The following is a 23,631-nucleotide window of genomic DNA, read 5'->3' as shown; positions in this document are numbered from 1 at the left end:
ATAAAAAGGCTATTAAAATACTATAAGAATTTCTTTATATACTTCAAACACAGCAAAATGTTAAATGCGGAAGGAGATACAAAAAGTTAGCTGTCTTCTATTAAGCTAGATGTTAAAGATACTTCCAAAAGGGTAACTTAATGCCAATCTTCTCACTATTTCTTTGGAAAATATTGTTGTTGTTTATAAAATATATATTCTATTAATACGTGGCAGGCTTATTATTGTTGTCTTAAATAAAGACATACATATTTTTAAAATTTTCTCAGTTCAAATTATCAATATGGTAAATAAATAAATATATATATACACACATATATAGTCCATATAAACAATATTTCTATTTTAGTCCCAATAATCTTTAAAGGTGTAAAGAATATTAAAATCAATAAGTTCGAGAAACACTAACTTAAGACAAAAACCACATGAGATAGAGATACCATCGTTTCCCTTCTACTCGTAAGGAAATTATCAGATAAGTGAAGGAATTTGTCTAGTGTCTTTCATCTAGAATGAGCTAGAGCTTGGATTTTGACCAAGACTTTGATTTAGAAAATAGTTTTAGAGTGTACTAAAAAATTAAAGATCTAAAGAGAAAGAAAAATAGATTAAAAAGGAAATGGTATATTAAAATCTGATACTGAGGGAGAAGGGGAATAATAATAACAAATTATTAGACTCTTTTTTGAGTGAAAGGCGCTTTCAGCGAAGGTCTGTACTTTCTCATCCTAGCCTATTCTGCAGTAATTTCTGGAAGATTTTATTTTTATTGTTTTGGTTTTAATATTGATTTTGGAATTATGTTTCCCTTTATTGTATGTTATTTTTAGGTTTCTCTGTCAAAGTTTCATTGAGAGAAGTTAAGACAGGATAATTTGTTTGAAGCTACTGATGGCTTCAGGAACTTTAAAGGGCCTTTTTCTTTACTGATGTTCTGTTATTTATTTTCTTCCATCAATTTCTCTTTCCTTTAAGCATTATTCTTTCATCTGCCACATTAAGTGCTCTTAGTTTTCTGAGGGCTTGCTATAGCAATTGTCTGGAAAATTTCAAATTCCTTCTTTAAGCTTCACTTTTCAACGTTATTTCTTTTCCTGATGACTTTAAATCTGTTCTATTGTCTCAATATCCTTGCTTAGTGTGCATATTCGTAACTTGTCATTAATACTTTGTTAAAGGAAAAACTGATAAAATGATTTCTGTCTCCTGCTAATATATGTATTTTGATACAAATTTTAGGTAATTTACATTTCTGAAATGAATATTATTTTTGGATGTCATTATAATTACCATTAATCTTGCCATTTACTAATAGATTCTAGCATTCATTATGCTTTTTTTTGTAAAATTTTTATTAATTTTAAACTCTATCTTTTTAAAAATGTGTGCTGAATTCTTACTGAATGCCAGACACTTATCAAACATTTAAGACACAGTAGTAAAAGCAGCAGACTTTGACAGAGCTTACATTCAAATAATCATAGATAAAAACAATTAAATTAATTTAAAAAATTAAACAAATACTATTATTGTAGCTAGTCATAATTATAATATCATCAGAAAAGTAGAACAGGAAAAGTCATGTGGCTAAATGACAGTAAGCTATTCTTTTGTAGACAAGGCAAAAAAAGGTCTTTCTGAGAAATTTTAACTGAAAAGTAAACAGGGTAAAGGAGCCAGTTGAAGGGGAGAAAAATCTTCCTAATCAGAGGTCACAGTGCATAGGTCTATTTGCAAAACTAACTTGGATGCTCAAAGGCAAAAGGAAACTAATATTGCCAGATTACAATTGCTAGAGTCAGGAGATAAATTCAATATTACAGCGAGATCATATAGAGGCTGACCAAAATAAGAAATGTGGTTTGTACTCTAAGTGCAATGGGAAGGCATGAAAGAGTTTAGAGAAAAAGTGACATGATTTAATTTGAAGCTGTCAGGATTGCTCAAGCTTCTTTGTGAATAATAGACTGTAAAAGGGGAAGAGGAAAATCAGGAAGATCATTAAGGAGTATCAATCAAAAGTATCTGAGATAGGTCTTGAGCAATTTAGAAAGTTTATTTTGCCATGGTTGAGGACATGCCCATGACACAGCCTCAGGAGGTCCTGACGACATGTGCCCAAGTTCGATGGGGCACAGCTTCATATTATACAGTTTAAGGAGACCTGAGACATTAATCAATACATGTAAAATATACATTGATTTGGTCTGGAAAGGTGGGACAACTCCAAGAACGGGCTTCCAGATCATAGGTAGATTTGAAGATTTTCTGATTGGAAATTGATTGAAAGGGTTATTATGAATAAAAAGGAATGTCTGGATTATGATAAGGGGTTGTGGAGACCAAGTTTTTATCATGCAGATGAAACCTCCAGGTAGCAGGCTCCAGAGATAATAGATTACATTTACAATAGTAAATGTTTCTTATCAGATTTAAAGAGTCTATTGTAAAGTAATTCCAAAAGGGAGGAAGGAATAATGAGGCATGTCTGGCTCCCCCTTCCCATCATGGCCTGAACTAGTTTTTCAGGTTAACTTTGGAATGCCTTGTTGAGAGGAGGAGTCTATTCGATGGTGAGAGGGCTTAGGATTTTATTTTTGGTTTGCAGGGGGATAACTTCACTCCAGAGAAGATCTGCTGTTAGCTTGAATTAGGTTAGAAATAAAGAGAGCACAGTAGTGGAAATCAGGATATATTTTGCTCGAAGAAGCTTTTTGAGAACTGATTCAGACTGGTAACTTAGGGTTTTGGTCCTATGTATCTAGAGGAATGGTAGTGCCACTAAATGGGATGGGAGAACTGGAGTTACAGGCATTGAAAGCGGTGTTTGTTGTTTAATCTGTTAAGGCAGACATGACGATAGAAAGTACATTCAGAATTAACCCATATAATCAATTTAAAATGAAGAAAAAGCAGTACAGTTCCAAGTATACTCATGTGAGCCTCTGATAATTTTTATGGTATGTTGACATAACTTGCAATTTATGATAAGTTATTTCACTTCTTTAAGATTCAGTTTTTGGTTAATATTCGGTAAAATACTCAACTATCAGAATATGTTTTTTATGATTATTACATTTCAATTTCCACCCTTTAATGAAATTAACTTATTTCCCTTAAGAAAGATTAGACCATTTAGAATTTACAATTCATTCAATGACATATTTCTTGCAGTATTAAGCTTAAGCTTCAAGATATATTTGATTCCTCAGTGAGCGGGTGTGACCATTTTAAATGTACTTATCACTTGAAAACATTCCACATTTTCTTTTTATTTTTAATATAGTTACCATGGTAACCATAGCTGTTTCTTGATATTTTGCCTCAAAAAAAGAGCCATGTCATTTTAGACAGATATGACAGGGAACAGCATTCTCAATCTCTCTACATCTTTTTCTCTTTATTATGATGATGATATAATGTAATGATAATTTTAAAATTCTGACTACATAATGTCAACTTTTCTTGCTCTTGGGTTTGTGGCGTGTCTTTGTTCTCTTTGCTTCATGTTGTTATAATGTAAATACTAAATAACTACCTGATTTTATCACTTAAGCAATAGTCATTCTATTAGAGTTTTGTGGTGTGAAAATTGACTACCAGAGGAAATCTTGGATCAAACTACATAATGAGTAGTTATATAAATTATTTGCAGAGCCTATAACAATGGTGACAATTGTTGCTAAAATGCTCTGAATATTTAAGAGTTGAACTATGTAATGTACTGTATATACAAGTCTAAACTTTTAAACTTTAAAATTTGGTTCCTGTTGCAAGATTTCCATTTTATCTGAGTAATTTTCTATTTAAGCTAATTTTAGCTAAGTTTTAAATCCTTTTTAACAGAAAACCTGTTATGGAAGAGACCTGCTACTTGATTATTCAATATCTGTCTTAACTTTTACGACTGAAACTTGATTTTCTTTAGAGTGGCATTATCCCAACTTCTTTAGGAGAGAAAGATTGCTAAGCTATAAGAGGCTCAGTTGTCAGTACTTCTAGGAAATATTCATAAAAGATCTTAACCCAACTTTGAGGTACACCTTTCCGCTATTTTCCTCTTCATCTTACATATGCTCTATGTCAATGGCCTTATGCCTCAGCAACAACATTCGGCCATGTGGTCCTTTGAGCATAGAAACCTTGGGCTAAAGATGGCCAGAAATAAAGATAACAGACTGAGCTCCTTATGTAACTCTGGATCCCACATGGCAGCTCTGTACTACCTACCTCTGGATTTGATAGGATATATATACACACACACAAACATATGCATATATGTGTGTGTATATGTATATGTATATATGCCTTTGTGGATTAAGTCATAAAGATTTCTGCTATTAGGCTGACGCAAAAGTAATTGCGATTTTTGTCATTACTTGTAACATATGTTGGCAAACATAAATTTTGTACCTTGTATAATAAATCCAGTTGTTTAGCGTATATGATCTTTTATATTCAGCATCTGGTGTTAATGTTAATAATTCTCTGTGAGGCTAACTTTATTTTTATTCTATATGAGCTACCTTGAATATTTTCATTAAACCCTAACAACAACTCTGTGAAGCATATTATTATCTCATTTGTGGAGATGAAAAGAACAAAGCAATAGAGTAGTGAAGGATTTTTTTCCACGTCATATGGCTTCTGGATTACAGAGTTGTCATTTGAATCCACCTAGCTTGACTAGTGGCCACATTCTCACCAAATGGCTTTACCTAATGCTGTTATGGATTAAATGTGTTCCCTAAATTGTATGTGTTGGAAATGTAATCCCCAAATTTACATGTTTATTGGAAACGGGGCCTTCGGGAGGTAATTATTATTCGATAAGGATATCAGGGTGAGGTGCCCATGTAGGACTGATGACTTTATAAGAAAATAAAGAGAGACATTGGATGACATACATGTTCTTGCTCTCTTGCCATCTGATGTCTTCTGCCCTTTAATGATACACCAAATAACAGCCTCTTGATCTTGAACTTCTCAGCCTCCCAAACTATAAGAAAAGAAATTATTTTCTTTATAAATTACCCAATCTGTGATATTCTGCTCTGGCAAAGGAAATGGACTAAAAGATGTATGCCTTCTGGACAGTTTTAGATTTGATTAAAATTCAACCCCAAAATGAAGTTTGTAAAAGAGTATTTTCTTGCTGCAGAGAACTAGCTAAAAATTAAATTAATAAAATCACAATCATATGTAATGTTACTTAACAGCTTATTATTTGATTAACTAGTTTAACAAATAGTTTGTATTGTTTATAGTGATTCAAGAAAAGAAGCTGGTGAGAGACAAAAGAAAGTTTCTTCTCTTAAATAGACTTACCACTAATTGTCTACAGATCAAAATAGCAAAGCAAAATTCAGTTACAAGAAGATTAAAATTAAGCAAAATAATAATAGCATTTTAAGCCAAGAAATGACAAAATTTTAGAAAATCCTTTGACCATCTATGAGATTTAGCAAAATGGGTCCTATAGTGTCAGAAATATTAACATTTCTTGAGTGAATACAGTCTCCTGGAAGATAGGCTAAGTTCAGTATAGAAGTTTTTAATTCAAACAACAACATTATGCCTAGATGCAATGCTGTCTTCATTTATAGATGGAGACACTGAGAACTAACGGGAGGTTAGGTAACTTCTTGCATTCAAATGCAGATTCGATAAGAATAGAAATTCTCTCTTGTTTCATGCTATATTGCTTATCCTAAAATAGTATTTGCCACACAGTAAATATTCAGGAACATCAGCTGTAAATAAAATCACATACCTTGGAAGAGATGGAATTGCCTGAAAAACTCTGGACTGTCTAACTCTACAATGCAGCTTCTAAATCACTATTCAATAGTTAAATTTGAGAGAAGTTAAAAATAGGATTCAGAAGAGACAGTTTAAAAATATACACTAACATAATAGATAATTATCGTGCCTGGATATTTCTTCTTGAGTAGGAACCCTTGACAATTAAAAGAAAGCCACAAATTTTAATGCCAAGTTAATGTTGAACATATTATGCACACACACACACATAACTTAGGTCGACAGGTATAGACGGTGATGCTCACACACACACACACACACACACACACACACACTCATACATACCTGCAGAGTTTTTGCATTATTGTTTTAAAATAATTGAAAGAGGATAAATATGAAGATTACCTTTTAAACTTGTGTTTCGCCTGTGACTCTGCCTTTTTGCCTGTTAATAGAGGGTCCATACCACGAGGATGACTTATAGCTACATGTCATTAAACCCAAACATTTTTCTCAAGTACCTGGCATATAATTTAATGTAAAATTTATTGATTTTTAACTGAATATAAAAGTAGTAGTAATAATAGTGGCTAATCCAATAGTGCACTTATTTTGTGCTTTTTCTCATTCTCCAAATTGACTCTGATAATCTGTTGTTACAATGCATATATTGAAGCATTTGGTCAAACTGATTATCTAAATATCATTCTAATTTTGTGTGTATGTGTGTGTGAGAGGAAGAGTTGATGTAAGATTTACATGTGAATGTTATATGTGAATGTGAACAAAAGATGGTTGAATTAAACAGATAATTAGACAGTTGACTTAAAGTACTTATGCACTTGCTAATATATTTAACAACTATTGAACAACATGTCTATATATATATAGAGAGAGAAAATTTTCAATACTTAGACAAATTAAATCTTTATTCTGATTGCCTTGTTAAAATAGAAAAAAAATCAATTATTCCTAGCATTTCTTTTTCTTTTTTTCTTTTTCTTTTTTAATTTCTTTTTCTTTTTTTATTCTTAGTAGATTTTGGGGGAACCCAGGTGGTGTTTGGTTACATGAATAAGTTCTTTAGTGGTGATTTCTGATATCTTGGTGCACCCATCACCTGAGATGTTTACATTGTACCCAGTGTGTAGTCTTTTATCTCTTACTCTCTCCTACCTTCTCCCCCAAGTCTCCAAAGTCCATTGTCTCATTCTTATGCCTTTGCATCCTCATAGCTTAACTCCCACTTATGAATGAGAATATATGTTTGGTTTTCCATTCCTGAACTTCTTCACTTTCAATAATGATCTCCATTTCCAACCAGGTTGCTGCAAATGAAAAAAAAAAAAAAAAAAAAAAAAAAAAAAGATGTTGGTGTGGATGTAGGGAACAGGGAACTCTTCCACACTGGTGGTGGGAATGTAAACTAGTACAATCACCATGGAGAACAGTGTGGAGATTCCTTAAAGAACTAAAAGTAGAACTAACATTTGATGCAGCAATCCTACAACTGGGTTTCTACCCAGAGGAAAAGAAGTCATTATAAGAAAAGGATACTTGCACATGCATGTTTATAGCAGCACAATTTGCAATTACAAAAATATGAACCAACTCAAATGCCCATCAATCAGCAAGTGGATAAAGAAAATGTAGTGTATATATATGCCATGGAATACTATTCAGCCATAAAAAGAAACATTTCTTTTTCTTTTTTCACTCTATAAGGAGCTCTGTTACATATTAATTTCCTGATTATCATTCCACAAAATTTTGATACCACAGATATACATAACATTTGCTTAAGTACTATATGCATATCTGTGCTTTATGAATAAAAAGAATAAACATTTTTCACTCCTCTCTAGATCAGTTTCCACATTTTTGGAAATCATATCTCTCCCATTAATAATACATAAAATAAATAATCATTTGTATAGTACTATTAGTAAGAACTTAATAATAACCAAATAAATACATTTCTGTAGACCTTGATGAAATGTAATTTATTGTTTAATTGCTTTATTTGGACTGAACTTTGAAGTGTTTTTAAAAGATGTGCACAAATGTTTGGTACTGCTCCCTTCAGGAAGTGGAGCATAATTATCTTTCCCTTACATGTGGGCTGAATTTTGTAACCTGCCTCTGACAAACATAATATAGTAGAAGTGACAGTATATGTTATGAGAATGGGTCATGAAAGGCATCGCAGCAACATACGGACTCTTTCTTTTAGACCACTGGCATGGGGGAAAGACAGTATCCATGTTGTGAGAACACTCAAGAGGCCCTATAGGAAGGCCCAAATGGCGAGAAACTGAGGCAAACTACCAACAAAGATGTGAGTCATGTTGGAATCATATCCTCAAGTGTCAATCAAACCTTCAAATTACTGCAGCCATCGCCAATATCTCAAATGAAATTTTGAGAACCCCTTGGTCAGAGCCACCAAGATAAGACTTCCAGAGAATTACTTCCAAAATTCTGACCCACAGTAACTATGAGAATAAAAGTTTCTGCCTTTAAGTTATTAGGTTTTGTGGCAAATTTTATATGTATACCGAAATTGATGTCTAATATATTCTGTTTAATGATTTTGCAAATATTTGATTTACTTTTGGTATATTGTTTTTACTGTGATTCTATTAGATTGAGTTATTACATTTAAATATCACCAGCCAATCACCTCTTCTAATATTCTAACATTTTGTGTTAAAGAATTCTGCAAATACTATAGGTTTTAAAGCTATGTTAATAAGTGAAATTAACATTATATTTGCATTTTATTTAAAACTTAAAAACGTCTTAATATGCATTACTATGTGTGAAGCTTAAACAATGCTGAAAGATGCATTAATTATATATCCTACTTTGTGAAGGAAGAAAAGTATGCAGGCCTATTAAATACTGCATTGCCAGAGTCACACAGCAGGTGACACTGTGCCGGGTCTTTGATTAAAAAATAGTGCTCTTTCCAATGTACTATTTTGCCTACTAATGATTTCTAAAATATGACGTGTGAAGATGAAAGAAATGGATGGGATGATTATATTGCCAATAATAAAAAAAGTATCCATCTGAGACTATCTATGCTGGATAAAATATATATTTTTAGTATGATTATTTTAAGTAATTATCAAATTAGTATGTACATTATGTTAAACACTATGAAATGAATAATTAATTTATTGAAAGTATTGGAAGTACAGCATTCATTTTTGACCAAAGGTTCCGTTATAAGAAGACACTGAGAAATTTTCATTTTAAAATGGTGTGTAAGCAAGCTGCCCTCACTCTCTAATACAGAAAGCCAAAACCAAATATACAGCACTGGCATTTCCGCCAGCAACAACCCAGGACTCAAACAGGAGGATGAGACAGATCCTGGGGCCATAGGGAAGTGAAAAATCTCTGAATAGATGCTTTGAGAATTGGGCTTCTACATCCACCATGATCCTACCCCAATTCTGCTCAGCAATAAGCACATGAAAAATATTACCCCAACTCACGGTTTCTACACTGAAAAAAAAATAGTGAAATTGAAGTGGTCAACCAGATATTGCACCATCTTGGGTTCTCTAGAAGGAGACTGTTTCTTGCCTTAACCCATGAGAAGTACTGTGACTACCTGAAGGGAGAAATATGTTTAAAGACAGGTAGAGACAAAGGCAGAAGGTGGGAATACCATCCTCAGCTCTGGAAACTCTGCTCTGTAATGCAGCCACATGAGATTTCAAATCAGAGTGGCTGTTCAGCAGCACATTTGACAGGTATCTTAGGTATGAACCCCTAACCAAGCGTTCCACACTGCTGGGATGATTCCCTGGGGACTGCTCCCATTCAGGACAGGCATCACACTATGATCATTAATTACAGATGAGGTGAACCTGGGCTTAAGATACCACCTAGAGCCAAAAAAAGAGACAGTGACCTAGCAGTAAAGATTTGCTAGGCAAATATATCAATAAAAAACAAAACAAGCTGGACAGCGAAAACTAGAATAAATAACTCATCCTTCAGTGCAAAGAGATAGATATATATCCACAAGAAACAAGAGCAAAAAGGGAGCCATAAGAACGCCAAAAAAGCGAAGTAAGAATTTAGAAACTGACCCTAAGGAGATGGTGATTTGTGAGTTATCTGAGCAAAAATTTAAAATTAACAGTTTTAAGGAAACCCAGTGATTTCCAACATAACAAAGAAAAGCAATTCAGAAGTTTATCAGAGAAATTAAACAGAGATTAAAATAATAATCAAACAGAAATCTTAAAAATGAGAAATGCATTTGCTGAACTGAAGAACCTATTAGAGACTTAACAGGAGAATGGGTCTTGCTGAAGAATCAGTGACCTCTAAGGCCAGCTATTTGAAAATACAAAGTCAGAGGAGAACAAAAATGAAAAAAAAAAAAAAAAGAAGAATGAAAATGCATCAAGACTGCCTAAGAGATACAGAGAATTACCTCAAAAGACTAAATTTGAATTATCAGTGCTTGAAAGGGAATCAAACAAGAGTAAATGGTGGAAAGATTTTTCAAAGAAAGAATAACAGAAAACTTACCAACTCTTGAGATAGATATACATATCTAAGTACAGGAGGATCTGAGAGCACCAGACAGATTCAACTCAAATAAGAATACCATAAGACCCTGAATAATCAGACTCTCAAAGGTCAAGGACAAAGAGAGAATCCTAAAAGTAGCAGCAGAAGAAAAGCAAATAACATATAAAGGAGTTCCAATTCATCTGGCAGCAGATTTCACAATGGAAATTTTACAGGCCAGGAGGGAGTGGAACGACATTTTCAAAAGCTCAATAAAAAAAACCGATATCAAAGAATATTGCATTCAGCAAAATTATCCTTCAGATATGAAGGAGAAATAAAGTTTTTCCAAGACAATTAAAAACTGAGAAAATTTACCATCACCAGACCCATTACAAGAAATACTAAAGGGAATTCTTCAATCTGAAAGAACTGAAAAAAAAAAGTAATATGCAAAAAGAAAATTTTGCAAGGTATAAAACACAATGGTAAATTTAAGTATACAGACAAACCCAGAATACTCTATTGCTATAATTGTGGTGTGCATTCCACTCATAACTCTAGTATGGAGTTTAGAAGACAAATATATCAAAAACCATAGTAGCTTCAGCAAGCTGTTAAGAGACAGATAACATATAAATATGTAAACAGAGACAACTAACCCAAAATATGAGTGACATATATATGTATACTTTACATATGTATACTTTATATATGTATACTTTATATATATACTTTATATATATATATATTTTGCCTTTATATCTATTCTTCATTTGTGATGTAAGACAAGTTTTCATCTAATTGAAATAAAGTATCATACCTGTGAGATATTTTTGTAAGCCTCATGGCAACAACAGTGCAAAAACCTATAATAGATTCCAAAAATCAATAAATGAAAACATGTAAACAGAGAAAATCACTTAACCACAAAGAAATACAGGAAGAAAGGAAGACAGGAAGAAAGAAAGAGGGGAGTAGAAATCTCAAATAAACCATAATGCAAGCAACAAAATGGCAGTAGTGAGACCTTATTTATCAATAAGAATGCTGAATGTAAATGATCTGAATACCCTAAGTCAAAGGCATGAAGTAGTTAAATAGATAAAGAAATATGACCCAACCATATTCTGGCTTCAAGAAAACCAATTCACCCCTAAAAACACACATAGACTGAAAATGAAGGGATGAAAAAAAGTAGTCCATGCTACTGGAAACCGAAAACGAGCAGGAGCAGCTATACATATATTGAATAAAATAGACTACAAAGCTAATATTCCAGAAAGAGACAAATAAGGTTAGAAAATGGTGATAAAGGAGTCAATTCATTAGGAGATTATAATAATTACAAATATTTATGCACCCAACATCAGAGCTTCCAAGTATATAAAGTGAAAAATAATAGATCTAAAGGGAGAGATAGAGTGTAATACAATAATATTGGGGGATTTTAATACCTCACTCTCAATAATGGACCGATCATTCAGACAGAAAATGAACAAAGAAACAGTGCATTTAAACTACACAATATATCTAATAGGCCTAACTGACATTTACAGAACATTTCTCCCAATTGCTGCAGAATATACATTCTTTTCATCACCACATGGAACATTTTCTAGAATAGACCATATATCAAGCCATAAAACAAGACTAAGCAAATTCAAAAAATAGAAATTATATTTAGTGCCTTTTCTCACCACATTAGAATAAAACTAGAAATCAGTTACAAGAAGAACCTTGATAAATAAGCTAATATATGGAAATTAAACAATATGCTCCTGAATGACTAAAGGGTGAATAAAAAATTAAGAAGAAAACTTCTTAAAATAGATGAAAAAAAGAAATACAACATACCAACACCTATGTGTTATAGCAAAAGCAGTAAGTAAGAAGTAAGTTTACAGCAATCAATAACTATATCAAATAAGTAGAAGACTTCAAATAAAAAACCTAATAATGTGCCTCAACCATTAGAAATGCAAAAACAAACAAAAAATCCAAAATTAGCAGAAGGAAAGATAATACATAGCTGAGCAGAAATAAGTGAAATTGAGACTGAAATCAATACAATGGCTTAACGAAACAAAAAGTTGGTTTTTTGAAAAGGTAAACAAAATTGACAGAACTTTAGCTAAAGTAAGAACAAAGAGAAAAGAACTAATAAATAAAATCAGAAATGAAAAAAGACACATACTTGAGACCTCAAAAATAAGAAGAGGTTTCAGAGACTATTCTGAGTAACTGTATACCAACAAATTGGATAACCTAGAAGAAATAAGTTCTTGGAAATATACAACCTACATAGATTGAACCCTGAAGAAATGGAAAACCTCAACAAACTAAATAATGAGTAACAAGATCTAAACTGTAATAATAATAATAATAATAATAATAAAGCTTCCTATAAAAGTAAAGCTCAGGACCTGATGGCTTCACTGCTGAATTTAACCCAACATTTAAAGAACTGATACCAATCCTACTCAACTCAACAATAAATGAAAGAGAAGAGAGTATTTCCAAACTCATTCTATGAGGCCATTACCATGATACCAAAACCAGACAAGAATACAACAAAAAAGAAAACTACAGGCCAATAACATTGATGAAAACAGATGCAAATTCCTCACCAAAATACTAGCAAACCAAATTAAAAAACACATTAAAAAGATAGTTCACCATGATCAAGTGAGATTTAGTCCAGGAATACAAGAATAGTTCAACATATATGAATCTGTAAATGTGACATATCACATTAACAGAATTAAGAACAAAAATCATATTATTATTTTGATAAGTAGACAAAACCCAGTTGATATAATTTAACATCGCTTTATTAAAAAACTGTAATCAAAAAGGTTATAGAAGAAACATACCTCAAAATAATAAAAGCCATACACGACAAACCCACAGCTAATATTCTGAGCAGGGAAAAATTAAAGTCCCTGCTTCTAAGGACTGGAACAAGACAGGATGCCCACTTTCCCCATTTTTATTTCGTATAGCACAGAAAGCCCTGGTCAGAACAATTAGGCAAGAGAAAGAAATAACAGGCATCTAAATTGGAAAGGAAGAAACCAAATTAGTCTTATTTGCGGATGACATGGTCTTAAACCTAGAAAAACCTGAAGACTCTCTCACAAATTTTTATTTTATTTTATTTCATTATTATACTTTAAGTTCTAGGGTACATGTGCATAACGTGCAGGTTTGTTACATATGTATACTTGTGCCATGTTGGTGTACTGCACCCATCAACTCATCAGCACCCATCAACTCGTCATTTACATCAGATATAACTCCCAATGCAATGCCTCCCCTCTCCCCCCTCCCCATAATAGGCCCCAGTGTGTGATGTTCCCCTTCCCGAGTCCAAGTGATCTCATTGTTCGGTTCCCACCTATGAGTGAGAACATGCAGTGTTTGGTTTTCTGTTCTTGTGATAGTTTGCTGAGAATGATGGTTTCCAGCTGCATCCATGTCCCTACAAAGGATACAAACTCATCCTTTTTGATGGCTGCATAGTATTCCATGGTGTATATGTGCCACATTTTCTTAATCCAGTCTGTCACTGATGGACATTTGGGTTGATTCCAAGTCTTTGCTATTGTGAATAGTGCCACAATGAATATACGTGTGCATGTGTCTTTATAGCAGCATGATTTATAATCCTTTGGGTATATACCCAGTAATGGGATGGCTGGGTCTTATGGTACTTCTAGTTCTAGATCCTTGAGGAATCGCCATACTGTTTTCCATAATGGTTGAACTAGTTACAATCCCACCAACAGTGTAAAAGTGTTCCTATTTCTCCACATCCTCTCCAGCACCTGTTGTTTCCTGACATTTTAATGATTGCCATTCTAACTGGTGTGAGATGGTATCTCATTGTGGTTTTGATTTGCATTTCTCTGATGGCCAGTGATGATGAGCATTTTTTCATGTGTCTGTTGGCTGTACGCATGTCTTCTTTTGAGAAATGTCTGTTCATATCCCTTGCCACTTTTTGATGTGGCTGTTTGTTTTTTTCTTGTAAATTTGTTTGAGTTCTTTGTAGATTCTGGATATTAGAATCTTAATGAGGTTATTGGGATAATTTTGGTGGTACTTATTATTTGATTCTTAAATGGATAGCTTATCTAAAATTTAGAGATTTCTAAGTAATGCTATTTCTTTGAAAGCACAATTACTTAATTTTGGATTGCTCATTATAATGAATTAATTGTAATCACATTAAAAAGGTACTGCTATGATAGACTCATTAGGAAACATGGAAGCATCATATATCATACTATCAATTTCAGAAACAACTGAATCTAGATTTTGTAAAATAATCTTGCATGTATTAAGTTTGCCTTCTGCATATTTTAAGGAGGGCTCTGAGTCTTACAAATAGCATAAATGTTTATTTGTGACTGAAAATTTTTCAAGAGACTCTAGAATGATACAACATATGAATATAGTCTATTTCACTAAGGATATTAAGATCAAACAGAAAATTCAATATGACAGTGAACCATACAAGTTTAGTCTATAGACTTAGTGGGTCTGAAACTTAACAGTGCCACGTACTTTATTTGAGACCCTGAACAAGTTATTTAAATTTACTGTGCCTCAATTTCTACATCTATACACACACACACACACACACACATACACACACACACACATTATTTTCATGGGCATATGGAACATCTAGAATAGACCATATATTGGCCAAAAAACAAGACTCAACAAATTTTTAAAACAGTGGAAATCATATCAAATGACTTTTCTGACCACAGTTGAATAAAACTTCAAATGAATAACAAGAGGAACGTTAGAAAATATGCAAACTTGTGGAAATGAAACAACATGCTCCTGAGAGACCAATGAGTCAAGGAAGAAATTAAAAAGAAAATTTAAAAATTTTATATGAAAAGAAGTATGCCCACTATCACCACTTCTATTCAACATAGAGCTAGCTGTGCTAACAATAGCGATCAGGCCAGAAAAAAGCATTCAAATTGGAAAGGAATAAATAAAATAGTTTATTTGCAGATGACATGATCCTGTATGTAGAAAACCCCAAAGATTTCACATGTGCGCGCGCGCACACACACACACACACACACACACACACACACACACAGAGAGAGAGAGAGAGAGAGAGAGAGAGAGAAGAGAGAGAGAGAGAGAGAGAAACTGTTAAAACTAAAAAATTCAGTAAAGTTGCAGGAACAAAAAATCAACATACAAAAACTAATAGCATTTTTTACATACAAATAACAACCTACCTGAAGAAAATAAAGAAAATAATCCCATTTATGGTAGCATCAAAACAAATACCTAGGAATAAATTTAATCTAGGAAATGAGAGACTTGTACACAGAAAACCATAAAGCATTGATGAAAATCATTGAAAAAGACACAAAAAATAGAAATATATACTGGATTTATGGCTGAGAACTCAAAATGCTAAAATGTTAATAATGCTTAAAGCAATATACAAATTTAACACAATCCCTACGAAAATTCTGATGGTATTCTTCACAGAAATAGAAAAAAATGCTAACATTCTTATGGAACCAAAAAAGAAACCCCAAGTAGTCAAAGCAGTACAGAGGAAAAAGAAAAAGAAAAAAAATGTTGGAGGCATCACCACCATTCCTGTTTCAAAATACAAGCATGCCATATTTTATTGCACTGTGTTTTATTGTGCTTTGCATATATACATTTTTTTCCTAATTGGAATATTGGAAAATTGCATTTTTTACCAATTGTTTGTGGCAACTCTGCAACCAGCAAGCAAGTGAATTAGCCTCGGTTTTCAATAACATATGCTAATTTCATGTTTTGTATTTCATTTTGGTAATCCCCATAATATTCCAAACTCTTTCATTATTATAATATCACTAATGATGATTTGTGGTCAGTGATCTTTGATGTTACTATTATAATTGTTTTTGGGATACCACAAACCATGTCCAGATAACACAGTACTGATAAATGTTCTGTGTGTCCTGACTGCTCAAGAACCAGTTGTTCCCAATCTCTCTCCCTTGTCTTGGGTCTCCCTATTTCCTGAGATATAAAAATATTGAAATTAGGCCAATTAACAACACATTATGGATGCTATTAAGTATTCACCATTCTAGATGCTAAGTATTCAAGGGAAAGGAAAAGTTTTATATCTTTCATTTTAAATCAAAAGGTTGAAATGATTATGCCTAGTGTGGATGACAAGTCAAAGGTCGTGACAGGCTAAAATCTTGATCTCTTGTGCCAGTTAGGCAAGTTGTGAATGTAAAGGTAAAGTTTTTGGAAGAAATTAAAAGTCCTATTCCAATGAACAAGTAAATGATAAGGAAATGAAGCAGTCTTATTGCTGATAGAAAAAAAAAGTTTCAGTACCCTGGACAGATCAAATCAGCCACATTTTCGATTTCAGAGCAAGGTCCTAACTCTTTTTAATTCTCTGAAGGTTGTGAGAGGTGAGGAAGCTAAAAAAGAAAAATGTTAGAAGGAGCAGAGATTGGTTCATGAGGTTTAAGGGAAGAAGACCCTTCCATAACATAAGAGTGCAAGGTGAAAAAGCAAGAGCTAATGTAGAAACTGCGGCAAGTTATCCAGAAGATCTAGCTAAGATCATTGATAAGGGTGGTTACACAAAACAACAGATATTCTGTGTAGATGAAACAGCCTTCTATTGGAGGAAGATGCCATCTAGGACTTTCATAGCTAGAAAGGAGAAGTCAATGCCTGACTTCAAAGCTTCAACGGGAAAGCTGACTTTCTTGTAGGAGATATGAACCCTATGACTTTAACTTAAATCAGTGCTCATTTACCATTATGAACATTGAAAGGCCCTTAAGAATTATTCAAAATCTACTTTGCCTGATATCTAGAGATGAAAAAGTAAAGCCTGTAATGATAGCACATTTGCTTATAGTTTACTGAATATTTTAAGCCCAAATTTAAGATCTACTGCTCAGAAAAAATAATTCCTTTTAAAAATAGTACTGCTCATTGACAACACATCTAAGCATCTAAGAGCTCTGATGTAGATATGCACAGAGATTAATGTTGTTTTTATGCAACTAGCACAACATTCATTTTTAGCCTATGGGTCAAGGAGTAACTTCAACTGTCAAGTCTTATTATTTAAGAAATATATTTTATAAGGCTATAGCTGCCGTAGATATTGATTCCTCTGATGGATCTGGGAAAAGTAAATTGAAAACCTTCTGGAAAGGATCCATCATTCTAGATACTATTAAGAATCCTTGCAATTCATGGGAGGAGACCAAAATATCAGCAACATCAAGAGTTTGGAAGAAGTCGTTTCTACCTCTCATGGATCACTTTGAGAGGTTAAAGACTTCAGTCCAGGCAGTAACTGCAGATGTGTTGTAAATAGCAAGAGAACTAAAATTACAAGTGGAGCCTGAAGATGAGACTGAATTCCTGCAATCTCATGATAAAACTTGACCAGATGAAGGACTGCTTTTATGGATGAAGAAGAAATGTGGTCTCTTAAAATGGAATCTAACCCTGATGAGGATGCTGTGAACATCGTTGAAAGGACAACATATGATTCAGAATATTACATAAACTTACTTGATAAGTACCTAAAGGATTTGAGAGGATTATTGCTATTTGAAAGAAGTTCTAGTGTGGGGAAATGCTAACAAACAGCATTGAATGCTACAGAGAAATTGTATGTGAATGGTAGAGTCAATCAATGTGACAAACTTTATTGTTGTCTTGAACTAATTGCTACTGCCACTTCAACCTTCAGCAACCATCATCCGAATCAGTCTACAGTCATCAAGTTTTAAGCATGACTCTCCACCAGCAAAAGGATTATGACTCACTGAAGGAAAAGATGATTGTTAGCACTTTATAACAATAAAAAATAATTAAGTAAAAGGTGTATACACTGATTTTTAGACACAATGCTATTGTACACTTATTAGACTATGCTATGGAGTAAGCATAACTTTTGAATTCACTGGGAAACCAAAAAATTTGTGGACTCATTTTATTGTGTTATTAACTCTGTCATCCAGGCTGGAGTGTAACGGTGTGATCATAGCTCACTGCAGTCTTGACTTCAGGGCTCAGTTGATTCTCACACCTCAGCCTCCAAGGTAGCTGGGACTACTTGTGTGAGCCACCACACCAGACAATTTTTTTAATTTATTTTTTGCAGAGACAAGGTTTCACCATGTTCCCTAGGCTGATTTCAAACTCCTGAACTCAAGTGATCTGCCTGCCTTGCCCTCCCAAAGTGCTGGAATTAACAGGCATGAGCCACCACACCAGCCAAGATGAATTTTTAATAGCCAAAAAGTACTAAGGAATGATGGAATCTTCCCAAGATTGAAAAATATCTGCAAGTAGGGGTAGAAAGAAAATGTTACTTAGTACAATTAAAGGAAATAACTGGAGAAAAGTGAAAGTGCTTTGTGTCCATATGTCCATAACATTGAGATTTTCAATATGCTTGTCTTATGTTTCCTTAACTTGACAATAATTCTCAATCTTTTTAATAAATTGCATACATCACCTAATGAAAACATCATACTTCCATCAGCAATACTGATTGATGTTAGCAGTTATTTTTTTAAACCTGTTTATGCTGGATACCTGAAGGATAAGCCAGTTATCTCAGAATATCTAAGAATATGTATAATCCGAAAAAGTTTCCTGTGTGATTCTGACAAGGTCGACTCTTACTGAGATTCACGTTTTATGCTGCTGAAGGGGGAATACAATAAGGAGACAGAGAGAGAAAATAGTCAATATTAGAAGATTTAGAAAAATACACAATCTTGCTATTCTAGGAGGACCTGATAAAAATGTAAAAATACTACAGAGAAATCATGAAAGAGGATGTTTGGATGAAGTATTTAGTAAACCATTAAGGATAGTCAGAGGTAATGACTTCAGGGGCATGATTTTCATAGTAACATAAATTTATGGAACTTAAATATTGTAGAAATGTATTTGACTAAGACAATTTACTCAAGAAATTTGTGCTGGTAATATAAAGGAAATGTCTGACAAATAATGGTAAAAATGACAATAGGATTAAGTATATCAGAGAAGACCTGTTAAAAATAAAAAGGTAAAGAAGGAGAGGATAATGACTAAAGATGAAGCAATAAAAGAGATTCTTTGATAAACAGTGGTGGGGAAGTGGCAAAAGATGGGGAATTTGTAATTAATTCCTAAATACGCCCCCCTTCCCTGCATTCCTTGACTCTTACTTCAGAAACAAGGGAAAGAAAAAAAAAATGAGTAAAGAGATCTGAGCATGTTGTGGTAAAAATGCACGAAAAACTAGGTTTATCATAAAAGCAGGGTGAGCCTTCATAGCTGAGTGTGAGAGTGTGGAATTCAACTTTATCCATGGATTATAGATGAAGTTGTAATGAATAAATTATTTTAGAAATGTAGTAAGTCCCTTGCCTTTTGGTAAAAGCCCAGTAATTTTCTTATTTTATACCTTTTTTTGTTGTTGTTCCTTTGAAGGTTAAATTATTTGGAAGAAATTGAAAGTCATTCCCTTTTACCCCAGAGAAAATGCAAATAGTCCAATTGCGTCGGCCTATTCAAAGCAGTTTAAGAATTGCTAAACTTCTGAAAAGCACAGGGAACAAGCTTATCATTCTAGTATTATATTCAGATTAGTTTTATAAATTTTGAAAAGTTAAATTGAAATCATTAACAATCCCATGGGCCATGTATTGTTGTGTTGACTTTTTATGTTTGTGACAATAACTTATCTCCAAGGCACCACAAACCACTGTGTGTTCATGCTCTACTAAGTATTCCCTTGTGATGTCTGCTACTGGGTGCAATTTGTCCTCTTAGAATAGCAGATTTTTGACAATCTATCGCAATTCACAAAGGACATTGAGATTCCTTTTGCAAGGTTAAGTGACATTTAATTTGCATTTGCACTCCAAGGCTTTTTTGTATGCTGGTGAGCATTATGAAACTTCTAGGATCTTTTCAAAAGAGAAATTCTTGTTCAAGCCTGTCATCAACCTCTCCATTATCGTTATAGTAGGGAGTAAAATATACACTTTAGGTCAACATTTTCCATTGGGGGTAACTGACATTAGATTGTTCTTCATTTTACCTATCAAAAGCTGTATTTGTTCATTCTCCTACTCCGTTGCCCCATCTCTTTCTGCATTAAGATGTTAAGAGTTTGTCTCAATAGCTGTGTTAAGTATTAGTAATATTACAGGAAATATAACTGACAACAGCTCCTCTTTTCATTAAGTTGACAAGCTGGATGATAAATTTAAACCATGAGATTTTAATTGAGATTGTGTACAGAATGTGTTATGAAGCATGTAACAGAGTGCCTAGTTAAGTCATGGTACTTGTTTGCAAAACAGAAACGTTTTGACTTAAGTAGAAAAGAAAATTCTTTCTTTTTTAAAAAACTTTTAAATTCAGGGTTTTTTAACTTTTTAAAAAACTTTTAAGTACATCCATAGGTTTGTTATATAGGTAAACTCGTTTCATGCAGGTTTGTTGTACAGATTATTTTGTCACCCAGGTATTAAGCCTAGTACCCATCAGTTATTTTTCTGGATCCTCTCCCTTCTCCCAGCCTCCACCATTATCTGTTGTAGGCACCATTATCTGTTGTTCCTCTCTTTGTGTCTATGTGTTCTCATCATTGAGCTCCTACTTATATGTGAGAACATGCTATATTTGTTTTTCTGTTCCTGCATTAGTTCTCTTAGGGTAATAGCTTCTTGCTTCAGACATGTTCTTGCAAAAGACATGATCACATTCTTTTTTTATGGCTGCATAGTGTTCCATGGTGTATATTTACCATGTTCCATGGTGTATATGTATAATAGTGTTCCATAGTGTTCCACGATGTATATGTACCATGTTCCATGGTGTATATGTATAATAGTGTTCCATAGTGTTCCATGGTGTATATGTACCATGTTCCATGGTGTATATGTATAATATACATTTTCTGTATTCAGTCCAACACTGATGGACATGTAGGTTGATTCCATATGGTTGCTATTGTGAATATGGCTTCAATGAACATATGTGCTCATGTATCTTTATTTTACAACTCTACAACCATTTACATTCTTTTGGGTATGTACCCAGTAATGGGATTGCTGGGCCCAGTGGTAGTCTGCTTTTAGCTCTTTGAGGAGTCAACACACTGCTTTCCACAATGGTTGAACTAATTTACACTCCTACCACCAGTATATCAGCGTTCCTTTTTCTTTGCAACTTCACCAGCACCTGTTATTTTCTGACTTTTTAATAATAGCCTTTCTGTCTGGTATAAGATGATAACTCATTGTGGGTTTGATTTGCATTTTTCCAACAATCGGTGATGTTGAGTTTTTTGTTTTTTGTTTTTTTTATATGCTTCTTGGCTGTAGGTATGTCTTCTTTGGAAAAATCTCTGTTCATGTGCTTTGCCCATATTTAATGGGATTTTTTTTCCTTGTAAATTTGTTAAAGTTTCTTATAGCTACTGGATATTAAACCTTTGTCAGATGCATAGTTTGCAAATATTTTTTCCCATTCTGTAGGTTGTCTGTTTCTTAATAGTTTCTTTTCTGGTGCAGAAGCTCTTTAGTTTAATTAGATCCTATTTGTTAATTTTTGCTTTTGTTGCAAATGCTTTTGACATTTTCAACATGAAATCTTTCTCCATTCTTATGTCCAGAATGGTATTGCCTTCCAGGCTGTCTTCCAGGGTTTTTATAGTTTGGGGTTTTAGTTTTAAGTCTTTAATATATTTTGAGTTGATTTTTGTATATGGTATATGGAAGAGGTCCAGTTTCAATCTTCTGCATATGGCTATCCAGTTATTTTGGCACCATTTATTGAATAGGGATTTCTTTCCACATTGCTTCTTTTTGTCAGCTTTGTCAAAGATCAGATGGTTGTAGGTGTGCAACCTTATTTCCGGGCTCTCTGTTTTGTTCCATTGGCCAGTGTGTCAGCTTTTATGCCAGTACCATGCTATTTTTGTTACAATAGCCCTACAGTGTAGTTTGAAGTTGGGTAATGTGATGCCTCCAGATTTGTTTTTTGTTTAGTTTATCTGTTTGTCTTTTGTGTGCTTCTTTGTTTTGTTTTTGTTTTTTCTTAGAATTGCCTTGGCTATTCAACCTCTTTTTTTGGTTCCATGTGAATTTTTAAAGTATTTTTTCTAGGTCTGTGAAGAATGACATTGGTAGTTTGATGGGAATGGTGTTGAATCTGTAATTTTCTTTGGGTAGTATGGCTACTTTAATGATGTAGAATCTTCTTATCTATGAGCATGGAATATTATTTCCATTTGTTTGTTCTTCTCTGATTTATTTGACAGTATTTTGTAGTTCTTCTTGTAGGGATGGCTCACCTCTGTGGTTAGCTATATTCCTAGGTATTTTACTCTTTTTGTGGCAATAGTGAATGGGATTGCACTCCTGACTTGGCTCTTGGCTTTATGGTTGGTAGTGTACAGGAATGCTAGTGATTTTTGTACACTGATTTTGTGTCTTGATTTCACTGAAGTTGTTTATCAGATCAAGGAGATTTTGGGCAGACACTATGGGGTTTTCTAGATATAGAATCATGTTATCTGCAAACAGAGATAATTTGAGTTCCTCTCTTCCTCTTTATTGCCTGATTGCTCTGGTCAGGACTTCCAATACTATGTGGAATGGGAGTGGTGAGAGAGAGCATCCTTGCCTTGTGTTAGATCAGTTTTCAAGGGGAATCTTTCAAGCTTTTACCCATTCAGTGTGATGTTGGCTGTGGGTTTGTCATAGATGGCTCTCATTGTTCTGGGGTATGTTTATGTTCCTTCAATACCTAGTTTATTGAGAGTTTTTAACATGAAGTGCTGTTGAATTTTATCAAAAGCCATTTCTGCATCTATTGAGATAATTACCTGGGTTTTATCTTTAGTTCTGTTTATGTGACAGATCACAATAATTGATTTGTGTGTTTAATCAACCTCACTTCAAAGCCTACTTGATCAAGGTAGATAAACTTTTTGACATGCTGCTGAATTTGGTCTGCCAATGTTTTGTTGAAGATTTTTGCATTTATGTTTATCAAGGATATTGGCCTGAAGTTTTCTTTTTGTTGCTGTTGTTGTTGTGTCTCTGCCAGGTTTTGCTATCTGCATGATGCTGGCCTCATAGAATGAATTATGGAAGAGTTTTCCCTCCTCAATTTTTTGGAATAGTTTCAGCAAGAATAATACCAACTCTTCTTTGTACCTCTGGTATCATTTTTTTTCTGTGAATTCATCTGGTCCTGGGCTTTTCTTGGTTGGTAGGCCATTTA

The sequence above is a fragment of the Macaca thibetana genome, chromosome 1 (assembly GCF_024542745.1).
Source record: "Macaca thibetana thibetana isolate TM-01 chromosome 1, ASM2454274v1, whole genome shotgun sequence".
Lineage (NCBI taxonomy): Eukaryota > Metazoa > Chordata > Mammalia > Primates > Cercopithecidae > Macaca > Macaca thibetana.
Note: the sequence above shows the minus strand (reverse complement) of the source record.